The following is a 12518-nucleotide window of genomic DNA, read 5'->3' as shown; positions in this document are numbered from 1 at the left end:
ACACACACACACACACACACACACACACACACACACACACACACACAGAGGCGAGAACGCGTTTACAACACGTTCACATGGCTTTGATATCCAGTGGCTGAGGAGGTACCTCTACTTTCATCCAATCAGCTAAACCAGCACGAGGGGTAAGGGGAGGTCTTAAGGGCTCACCCCTTCCTCCCCACCAGGTGGTGTAGGTTCAGTCGTGTGAGGTTTGGCGAAGTAAGGGCTAGTATAAAGGCTGGGGAGGTTAGGGCTAGGGTGAAGGTTATCATGTTTACTGGTGAGGTTAAGGGCTAGGGTTATAGCTGGGAGGTTAAAGCTGGGATGAAGGGTAGGGTGATAGCTGGGGAGGTTAAGGGCTAGGCTAGGGTAAAGGGTAGGGTGATAGCTGGGGAGGTTAAGGGCTAGGCTAGGGTAAAGGGTAGGGTGATAGCTAGGGAGATTAAGGGCTAGGCTAGGGTAAAGGGTAGGGTGATAGCTAGGGAGATTAAGGGCTAGGCTAGGGTAAAGGGTAGGGTGATAGCTGGGGAGGTTAAGGGCTAGGCTAGGGTAAAGGGTAGGGTGATAGCTAGGGAGATTAAGGGCTAGGCTAGGGTAAAGGGTAGGGTGATAGCTGGGGAGGTTAAGGGCTAGGCTAGGGTAAAGGGTAGGGTGATAGCTAGGGAGATTAAGGGCTAGGCTAGGGTAAAGGGTAGGGTGATAGCTAGGGAGATTAAGGGCTAGGCTAGGGTAAAGGGTAGGGTGATAGCTGGGGAGGTTAAGGGCTAGGCTAGGGTAAAGGGTAGGGTGATAGCTAGGGAGATTAAGGGCTAGGCTAGGGTAAAGGGTAGGGTGATAGCTGGGGAGGTTAAGGGCTAGGCTAGGGTAAAGGGTAGGGTGATAGCTAGGGAGATTAAGGGCTAGGCTAGGGTAAAGGGTAGGGTGGTAGCTGGGGAGGTTAAGGGCTAGGCTAGGTTGAAGGGTAGGGTGGTAGCTGGGGAGGTTAAGGGCTAGGCTAGGTTGAAGGATAGGGTGGTAGCTGGGGAGGTCAGAGCTAGGGTGAAGGCTAGGATGATAACTGGGGAGGTTAAGGGCTAGGCTAGGCTGATAGCTAGGTAGGTTAGAGCTAGGGTGAAGGCCAGTATGATAGCTAGGGTGAGAGGAACTTGGTATCACGCCATAGTTAGGGTGACAGTGTGACGTGGTGGTGAGACCTGGGGTTAAGAGACTCAGGCTAAGGGCTCGTATAAGGGCCGACTTCAAGGGCTGTGGTAAAGAACTGGGGCAAAGGGTGGGTGACTGTGTGTGTGTGTGTGTGTGTGTGTGTGTGTGTGTGTGTGTAAGAACTATGGAAACTGACCACGTGTGGAATATGGCCTTTTTTCATTTTTTTATTTTTGAGAGAGAGAGAGAGAGAGAGAGAGAGAGAGAGAGAGAGAGAGAGAGAGAGAGAGAGAGAGAGAGAGAGAGAGCCTTTTGTGTGATGTAAAGGCACGGAGGCAATGACCAAGTTGTTAGTGGAGAGAAGTTGTTAGTTAGTTAGTTAGTTCGACCAGCTATTTGCTTAATCTCTTTTTTTCTCTAGGATTTATTTAGTCGATTCAACCAACGTTGTGTGAGCTGTTATGTCTGCTTCCTTTCGACCAGTCTGTACTAACTAACTATGCCAGTTCGCCCAGTTCCCTTTCGACCAGTCTGTACTAACTAACTATGCCAGTTCGCCCAGTTCCCTTTCGACCAGTCTGTACTAACTAACTATGCCAGTTCGCCCAGTTCCCTTTCGACCAGTCTGTACTAACTAACTAACTAAGCCTATTCGCCCAGCTCCCCCCCCCCGTTCGACCAGTGCGTACTAACGCATCATACCATCAGTGTGAACGGCGTCTGTCCTGCGTCAAGAACTGATCAGTGATGTCACTCCAGGGCGTTCCTGACTGACAGGGCAATTGTGACGTCGGTAATGACGTCAGACTCCCCTTGCTCCAGTGACGTCCGCCGTTGGCATGACGTAATAGGCGGAGGAATATACCCCCTGGGAAAAAATAGATACCAACCCCCCCCCCCTTTTCCTCCATATGTTACGAATAGAAAACATTGATATATATATATATATATATATATATATATATATATATATATATATATATATATATATATATATATTCTATGAAGGTGCGCGTTCATATACACTTTATTCGTATATATATATATATATATATATATATATATATATATATATATATATATATGGTACTTACACATATAATGTGGGGAAAAGGATTGCCCATAATCAAAATAATCCTGGCTTTAAACTACAAAGTAAAGTTTTATTTTGACGTTTAAAAAAATAAATAGAATCGTAAAAAAAGAAACGCGAGACTTGAAAACATATGGACCGTTTTCTTTTGCCTTGTTTACAGATTGTTAAGTGTTTTGTTTACATAGTGCTTGTGCCTTTTTTTTTTTACACAGTTTAGTGCATTATTTACACTGGGTTAGTGCCTCGTTTACATAGTGCTAGTGCCTTCTTTACAGTGTTAGTGCCTTAGTTACACAGTATTAGTGCCTTATTTACACAGTGTTGGTGCCTTATTTACAGTGTTAGTGCCTTAGTTACACAGTATTAGTGCCTTATTTACACAGTGTTGGTGCCTTATTTACAGTGTTAGTGCCTTATTTACACAGTATCAGTGCCTTATTTACACAGTGTTAGTGCCTTATTTACACAGTATTAGTGCCTTATTTACACAGTATTAGTGTCATTTACACGGTATTAGTGCCTTATTTACACCTGCTACTACTACTACTACTACTACTACTACTACTACTACTACTACTACTACTACTGTTGCCGATGTAAATATGCGTCCCATAATCCAGATCAGGCATAGCAGAGGCTATACAACATAGCTACAACCATCACTATACTCGCGTCTTTACATCGCACTTGCATGAAAATGGATAACAGAAAATGTATTTCTGACTGTAAATATAGAGTAAGAAAATGGGAAGATGGTCTCAAACCCCACCCGGAGGGTTGGGTGGGGTCGTTTGATAGGGGGGGGGGGGGTTGATGTCCACGGTTACCCACCACACAGGTGCAGGCGACGTCAGGTGTGGGTAGACGGGTCATGACCCGAGGGAGGGGAGGTCACGTGGTGGTGACCTGGGTCGGGTACGGGTCAGGTAGAGTGCGGGTTGGTAGCTACGAGTGTCTGGTTCGGTACGTGTGGTGTTATATGGTAATGTGTGTGGGTGGGTGTGGGTGTGGGTGGGTGTGGGTGGAGGAGGGTTGGGGTGGGTGTCTGGTTGTTGTTGGAAAAAAGTGTGGGAAGATATTGTGGGGAAGGTACTGGTTGTCTGGGATGGTTGTTGGTGGTGGGGAGATGGTGGTTGGTGGGTTGTGGATGGTGGGGCGTGAGGTGGTGGATGGTGGGGCGTGAGGTGGTGGATGGTGGGGCGTGAGGTGGTGGATGGTGGGGCGTGGGATGGTGGTTGTCCTTGAAGTTAAACAATAAGCAACAGATCTCGAGACCCTCCCCCGGTATACACCAATACAGATGGCCTCGACAGATCTCGAGACCCTCCCCCAGTATACACCGACACAGATGGCTTCGACAGGTCTCGAGACCCTCCCCCAGTATACACCGATACAGGTGGCTCGACAGGTCTCGAGACCCTCCCCCGGTATACACCGACACAGATGGTCTCGACAGGTCTCGAGACCCTCCCCCGGTATACACCGACACAGATGGCCTCGACAGGTCTCGAGACCCTCCTAGTATACACCGATACAGATGGCCTCGACAGGTCTCGAGACCCTCCCCCAGTATACACCGATACAGATGGCCTCGACAGGTCTCGAGACCCTCCCCCAGTATACATCGATACAGATAGTCTCGACAGGTCTCGAGACCCTCCCCCGGTATACACCGATACAGATGGCCTCGACAGGTCTCGAGACCCTCCCTCAGTATACACCGACACAGATGGTCTCGACAGGTCTCGAGACCCTCCCCCAGTATACACCAAGTGTCTCCCAACACTGACTCAGCGAGAGATCTAAGAACGTATCAAATTCTTCTACACAGCGGTGCCAAGTTCTAAATCAAATTCTAAGTAATCATCATAGATACGAAGCTATGAGGAACATCTATGATAGAATGTTACATGAATATATCAAAGTAACTGAAATGATAGATGCAGAATTACTGTACCATATATACGTCGTGTATATACATAATACCCAAACGTTTGTGGCATACAAATCCTGATATATAAATTCTGACGCAAGAATATTACACATTTTTTTTTCTTTTCCTTTTTATAACTCCATGGAAGTCATCGGCAATGAGTTATTTTGACATTTTCTATGACCGACATTTTAATTGGGTCGCGCGCCGTCAGGTGTCACTACATAACTGTTATTTTCGACGGTTTATATGAGTACACAACGGGTCGACCAGAGTTTTTCCCCCCATCTGTTTATGCTACTTTCCTTGTTTACTATAGACGTCGCCACTCCATGTTCTCCCTGACACTGTGGCACAACAGACGGTGGTTTGCACCAGTCTACCACACCTAGTTGTTCATTGTGAACGTAGTAGTGTGGCGAAGTGTTGTTATAAAAAAAAAAAGAAAAGAAAATGCCTCCCACAAGTCCTGAGTTCGCGCGCGCGTGCATCTGCCTCTGTCTGTAAATAGGGAGTTGATTATGGTAAATTGCATAACCAGCAGCAGCCAGGCACCAGTCCTCCGACGCCTCACCTTCTCTACCACATCACACCACCACCACCACAGCCACGACCGCCACAGCCACCACAGCCACGACCACAGCCACCACAGCCACGACCACAGCCACCACAGCCACGACCACCACCACCACAGCCACCACAGCCACGACCACCACAGCCACCACAGCCACGACCACCACAGCCACGACCACCACAGCCACCACCACCACCACCACAGCCACGACCGCTGCAGCCACGACCACCACCACAGCCACCACGACCACCACAACCACCATCATCGTTTAAGGTAAGAAAAAGGAGAACGGTATTCCCCAGGTTATGTTTTGCGTATGGATGTAGGTTTATTGTGGTGTGTGTGTGTGTGTGTGTGTGTGTGTGTGTGTGTGTGTGTTGTCTGGAACTAAGGTGTGTTTCAAAAATTTAGTTCATTTTTTCATATACCTTTGAGGTTTATTTAAGATATACTTCACGGGGAAATGACCCTTAGTGTTCATATTTTTTTTTTTTTATGGTTGTGGCTCCAGTCATGGGTTAAAGATCCAGTCGAGGTCAGGACATGATTGAAAGGAGAAAGGGAGTGAGAGAGAAGGAAAAGGACATCAGAGATCTCAGTTATTATGCAAGACAAGGTGGGTGCGGGAGAGAGTTCCAAAGCTTAGCGTTGTAAGGAAAGAAACAGATATCAAAGCGACCTACCCCAAAGTCGTAGGAAGGACCGGGTTTTCCACTTCCGATATGCTAGATCCATTGCCTCAGTGGCCTTATATCAGTAATGGTTGAATCGTTGGTTGGTCGGAAGGAGAGGTATTCTCACAGGAAGATGGGAATACCTTCCTTCTTCCTATCCCTCAACAATACATCTTTGCTACGCGCGTTCACAACAGAGAGAGAGAGAGAGAGAGAGAGAGAGAGAGAGAGAGAGAGAGAGAGAGAGAGAGAGAGAGAGAGAGAGAGAGAGAGAGCAGAGTACGCGGTAATACACCCAAGGGAAATTAAAAGGGAGTTGTCGTATGTTATAGTTCAGTTGCCTTTATTTAGGTGTCAATACATGCATTAAGAGGCGAGAGCTGTGTTAGTGGAGACACAACGTTTACAACCAGTTGTGTGGTTGTGTTTTTATAGTTACAACACGAAGGATCACAGACCCAGAACAGTTCTAGTGTTGTGGTACTGACGGTCAGGGGTATGAGGTTAGGTGGAGAACAACGTAAACTCAAGTAGTTATGAATGGACAGCGTGAGGGGCTACAGTCCTCCCCTCTCCACCATATATATATAGGAGGAGTTCACCTATACCCTATGGTGTACGTTCAAGCCCCCCGCCCGCGCCCCCGCCCGCGCCCCCTTCCATACGTAAGGGGGGAGCGGGGTCATCTTTAGGAGTGAGGGGTGGTGGGGGGTTAGGGATGTCACGACATCACACCAGCAACTGAGACGATCGAAGAAAGTTACGTAGTTTTGGAAAGTTGGGGCAAGCACTCGACGGAACGAAATAGTGGCAGTTTGGAGACAGATCTTAAGTTAGGTGATGTGCCAAAGTTTGGAGATTTCAAGGTCCTCGGGGCGCGCAACAGGTGGGCCAGTACTGGGATCAACACAGACCCCCCAAAACTTCCTTTGAAACGACGTCACGAGTGAGGATCGTGGCTTGAGATGCGGCACGGGTCAGTGACACAGCCTCACACATACCTTACACGTTTAGTTTATATATATATATATATATATATATATATATATATATATATATATATATATATATATATATATATATATATATATATATATATATATATATTAATATCATTATTATTATTATTATTATTATTATTATTATTATTATTATTATTATTATTATCATTATTATTATTATTATTATTATTTTGCTTTGTCGCTGTCTCCCGCGTTAGCGAGGTAGCGCAAGGAAACAGACAAAAGAATGGCCCAACCCACCCACATACACATGTATATACATACACGTCCACACACGCAAGTATACATACCTATACATCTCAACGTATACATATATATACACACACACAGACAAATACATATATACACATGTACATTATTCATACTGTCTGCCTTCATTCATTTCCACCACGTCTCGCAATACTTGTGATCAATGTACACATGTTTTTGTATGTGAGTTAACCTTGATATTCTTAAAACCATTCCATGTGTAATGATCATTCCACCATATCCTTCCTTTCAAAGAAAAAAAAAAAAGAAATGCATAATTTACATTGCATATTCCAAACTTGGAGGTAAAACTCACCAAGTGTGACATCAAAAAGTAACCCAGGTCTTCCACCACCACCACCACTACAAGTCAGACCTTCGCCTCCACGAGTGTAGTCACCTCAGGAAACATCAGCACACTAGCTCACACTGGCAGTGTTACCACAGTGTTAAGTGTGACTAAGACGACCAGCAGTGTGACTGGCCTTGACTCCATCAGTATGAGACACACTGCTTACGAATGTGACCTAGTGACCTCGCCGAGTTGTGGGGGGTCACGCTGAACAGTGTGACCTTAACATATCTCTCTGTGACCACGAAGCTCTTCACTCAGGGCACATGGACCATCACAGAGGTCGTAAGACCCCATCAGTAAGGTCACAAGACCCCATCAGTGAGGTCACAAGACCCCATCAGTAAGGTCACAGGACCCCATCAGTAAGGTCACAGGACCCATCATAAGTACGCAAGACCCCAACACATAGAGCTAATAGAGAAGGTCCAGAGGAGGGAATCAAAGGTGGGACCCAGTAATAAGACAGAAATAAGAGCGTTGTTCTCCAGTGAAAGATTAGAAGCCAGAGAAGGAAGATAGTAAAGTAAGGAGGGATCGACTTGATGAATGAACAGTTAGTGTTCAAATAGTGAACAGTTTTTTTCAAAGATGAAGAAGAGGGAAGACAGAGGCTGCAACTGGAGTTAAGCCAAAAGATATAAAGTTCTTTGATCGCATCAAATGGGGTAAACTGAGTTTCAAAATTATGCATACGAACAGTGTACACGAGTTAAAGAATTTATATGACAATAGAGTGAGAGTTGAACAGATAGGTGTCCAGCCAATATACAAAAACTCCCTCCTCGTACGATCACAAACTGGTAATTACATATGGATAATTATATATGCTAATGCATGCATACATGCATATACATACGTCATCGCATATATACATACATCATACATCATAATACATACATACATACTCCCAGTTCTGTGATATCTGTAATACCTCAGCTGTGTGTTTTCAGCTGAATAACTACTTAACCTCCGTAAACCGTCATTTATTTATTCATTTATTTACATACATACATACGTACGTACATCAGGAACGTAAACATTTTTCAAGATCTGAGGCATCATAACTGTAAACAGAATCAATCGTAGACACGAGTCGATCCTGACCTGATTTACAATTTACTTTTCTCTCTGAAATGTAATCTTTCCACCTGTTAATGTAAACATCATCTTGACAATAGGTTCCAATCCATTTCCCCTCTGCCATATCCAGTCTTATCGGACAATCCTCCATGTTCTTATCATTATTATCGTGTGTACTTTAATATCTCACCCTCTTACCGTCATTCATAAACACATTATACAATTAAACTCCCGGGTTTTCTTTCATATACTTTACGAAGTCTTCGCCCAACCCGTCTTCTAAGCATGATGTAAACAGGATCGGGCCAGAGACCCAACCTTGTGGGACCCCACCTCGTTGTTTTGTTTTTGTTTTTTATGGAAAATTCGGATTTCTTTTCTTGTTGATATTAATCTATTTTGTTACGTTTGTAAGTCGGTGTTTTTATCTCACCCCTAGTGTTTACCTGGAGAGGTATTTCCATGTTTTATATATATATATATATATATATATATATATATATATATATATATATATATATATATATATATATATATATACATACATTATAGTCTCGCTGGATCGATGATGTTTGCCTCAGAATGCTGGTTGTTTACGGTAAACACCGGGATCCCTGGCAGAGGTTCGAGACTTTCTCTTGATATATCTGTTTGCCTCTCTCTCTCTCTCTCTCTCTCTCTCTCTCTCTCTCTCTCTCTCTCTCTCTCTCTCTCTCTCTCTCTCTCCTTCTATCCTCAGCCTTGAGAAGCTCGGTTAAGTATATTCCTGTACTTTCCTATTATTGTATTCTCTGACAGTGTGTGATTTCCCTTGTGTGTCACCCATAACCCCGCCTTGACATTGCTAAGGCTGTATTCATGTCTTGTAACCTATGTTTGAGTTCGACGGTGCGTGCGCCCCCACGGTACAACCCTTGAGCACAATGTTACATCCCTTGAGCACGACGGTACAACCCTTGAACGCGACGGTACAACCCTTGAACGCGACGGTACAACCCTTGAACGCGACGGTACAACCCTTGAGCACAGTGGTACAACGCTTGAGCTCGACGGTACAACCCTTGAACGCGACGGTACAGCCCTTGAACTCTACGATACAGCCCTTGAGCACAGTGGTACAACCCCCAGATATAATCGCCTGGCCTTTGACCTAACCCCTCGGGGGACTGGTCAAAGGCCAGGCCATTATACCCAAGGGTTATAGCGTCGTGTTTAGGTGTCGAACCTTTTTACTCAAGGGCCGTAACATCGAGCTCAGAAGCTGCACCTTCGTACTCAAGGGCCGTACCTTCGTACTCAAGGGCCACACTTTCGTACTAAAGGGCCGCACTTTCGTACTCAAGGGCCGCACCATCGTACTCAAGGGCCGCACCTTCGTACTCAAGGGCCGCACCTTCGCCGCACTCAAGCTTGGGTCCTGCACCATCGTTCTCTGCGGGTTCAACTCGCGTCTCCTCCTTCTTCCCAAGGAGAACTCCTCGGTCCCCTGCACCCCACCCGGCTCTCCCGGAGTCCTTCCCTTGTGCTGGTCTGGGCTGGTCTGGCCTTGCTGGTAATAAGGGTTTTGGCTGCGTCCACCATCACTCCTCCCCTCACAACACACCTCTTCATATCTCCACTCATATCATCTCTATCCGTCTTATATATATATATATATATATATATATATATATATATATATATATATATATATATATATATATATATATATATATACAGGCGCTACACGTATTGCTCAGACATTAATGGCGTGTTACGTTTGGCATCTTTATTTCCACGTCTGTACAACTTTTTTCACGAGGGCTGTGTTTCGACGACGACTGCGTCAGTCTGGCGTGCTGGAGACCAAGGGGGAAGGAGGAGGAGGAGGAAGAGGAGGTTCATGGTGATGGTGGTGGTGGTGGTGGTGTGTACTGCCTTGGCTTCATCACCCACAAAACTTTCACTCGAGTTGAATTCTCTTTCGGCGTTCCTTTCCCGGCAACTTTCTCTTCGTCTGTCGCACGCATTGTGGCCAACAGGCAGCACTCACGCCCTTGCCGTCGTCTGAAGAGCAGAGAGATGCTTATAAAAGATGACACACACACACACCCACACCCACACACACACACACACACACACACACACACACACACACACACACACACACACACTTACTTAGGAACCTGTGGCGTTCCTCAGGATACGTACCTGGGTCCCCCTGCGCTTCCTCATCACTCCTGGACGCAGTTACTCGACGGAGCTGACTCTGGCATTGGTCGCAGAAAGCGTTCGGACAATAACTCTTGGATTCGATAGTCCAGCGAGCCTCCAGAATGTATTTCCAGCAGCCTTTCAGGTCTGGATTATCACGAACCACGCTACCCTCGACCATACCATACACCCTTGGGCATGAAGATTTCGTTTTTGCACCTCAGCTGATCGAGAAAAATGTCTGGAAACATTTTTTTGTTAAGACTCCAAACCACAATTTGCCACAGCGACCCACCATCTTCTTCGATAGCAGAATCACTTACGGAGACATCATTGAGCACAGTCTACGTAAACACTTGTGGACAATCTTGGCCAACGTGTAGACAAAGGTCGGGCTTGTGTGTATGATGACGAGTTTACATAATGCTGTGCTCCTGTAACGAGTCTACATATTTCATCAGTTTACATAAGTGTACATGTTCGGTGTACATGCAAATCCATTGTACTACGTACATGGTACGTGGCCTTACAACAACAATCAAGTAACTACAATGAAAACAACTCCATTTTTTTTAATACATTTCTTGTGTTAACGGGTATGGCGCTGGCGAAACATACCAAGATCAAGGCCATTTAGGTAATAAATGAAATAGGGTAAAGAGAGAGAGAGAGAGAGAGAGAGAGAGAGAGAGAGAGAGAGAGAGAGAGAGAGAGAAGACTTTGATAACCTGCTCAGGTGTGTATAGGAAGAAGCAGAGACGAAAAGAAGGTTTTGTCAAGTTCTGTAAACTGCGTCGTTCGCATTCACTCTGTCCCGTGCACGCCTTTCACCCTCCTGCATGTTCAGGCCCCGATCGCTCAAAATCTTTATTTCCTCACTCCATCCATCCACCTCCAATATGGTCTCCCCGTTCTCCGAATTCCCTCCACTTCTGCCACATGCTACATATATCCTCTCTGTCAGCCTTCCCTCTCTCTTTTTCTCCACTTGTCCAAAACCATTTCAGCACTCTAAACCGCACTCCTTTTATAACCACACACACCTCTCTTACCCTTAAATCATTTACTCGATCAGTATATATATATATATATATATATATATATATATATATATATATATATATATATATATATATATATATATATATATATATATATATATTCCTATGAGTCCACGGGGAAATGAAACACGATAAGTTCCCAAGTGCACTTTCGTGTCATAATCACATCATCAAGGTGATATGCAAGAAAGAAATATAATTAGTTAGTTGATATACAGCGAAGAGACGTAGCTAGGATAGATAGACAGATAGATAGATAGATAGATAGATAAATAGATAGATAGATAGATGTTGGTGATGCACAGTGGCAAAGTCTCCATAACTCGGGGAGTGGAGTGTTCCAGTTGGGAAGAGGCTCTTCAATAAGTTAGATAATGAACCAGATGTAAGCAGAACCATCACGGCCGGTAACCCCGCGCTGATCTCCTGTTGAGGCCAGGTCAAAGGTCATGTGCCTCTGGTATTTAGGGGTCAGGTGAGGAGCCTTGCCGCATAGGCACCTCTCTCTCTCTCTCTCTCTCTCTCTCTCTCTCTCTCTCTCTCTCTCTCTCTCTCTCTCTCTCTCTCTCTCTCTCAAACACACACACACACACAAAGCTTGACGAAGGATTTTTAGTTTTTTTTATATGTATAAAATCTATTTCTGTTCGTAATGGGTCTCTTTATTTCTAGGATGCTCTAGAATTGTTTATGTATTCTTTACATAGACACACAGACCCCAGGGCCTAAGTGAGGTGGACCGGGAGAGAGAGAGAGAGAGAGAGAGAGAGAGAGAGAGAGAGAGAGAGAGAGAGAGAGAGAGAGAGAGATGTATAGAGAGAATGCGTAATGATGAATACGAGAACGAGAGAGGGAGGGACAGAGAACAAGTAAAAGAGAGAGAAAGATAAATAGGGAGAGACAGGGTGAGATTCAGCGAGGGAGAGACAGAGGACCAGTGAAACAGAGAGAGAGAGAGAGAGAGAGAGAGAGAGAGAGAGAGAGAGAGAGAGAGAGAGAACCAGCGATGGAGAGACAGAGGACCAGTGAAACAGAGAGGGAGAGAGAGAGAGACAGGGTGAGAACCAGCGAGGGAGAGACAGAGGATCAGTGAAACATAGAGACAGACCAGCTTTCGGGAAGCGAACCCTGGGTC

General features: G+C 45.2%; 1 protein-coding gene across 2 annotated transcripts in view; it reads left to right on the top strand.

Moving 5' to 3' along the window:
• LOC139765502 (claspin-like) overlaps positions 1-12518 on the top strand; it is a 228349-nt gene that overhangs the window by 19352 nt on the left and 196479 nt on the right. The window contains exon 1 of one of the 2 annotated variants that reach the window (XM_071692978.1): positions 4745-5022. The exons of the other annotated variant lie outside the window; for it this stretch is intronic. The gene's annotated coding sequence lies outside the window, so the exon portion shown is untranslated. Of the gene's footprint in view, positions 1-4744; positions 5023-12518 lie in introns of those variants that run through there. 2 annotated transcript variants of the gene reach the window in all.

The sequence above is a fragment of the Panulirus ornatus genome, chromosome 55 (genome assembly GCF_036320965.1).
Source record: "Panulirus ornatus isolate Po-2019 chromosome 55, ASM3632096v1, whole genome shotgun sequence".
Taxonomy (NCBI): Eukaryota; Metazoa; Arthropoda; class Malacostraca; order Decapoda; family Palinuridae; genus Panulirus; species Panulirus ornatus.
This window is presented reverse-complemented; position numbering and strand designations above follow the sequence as displayed.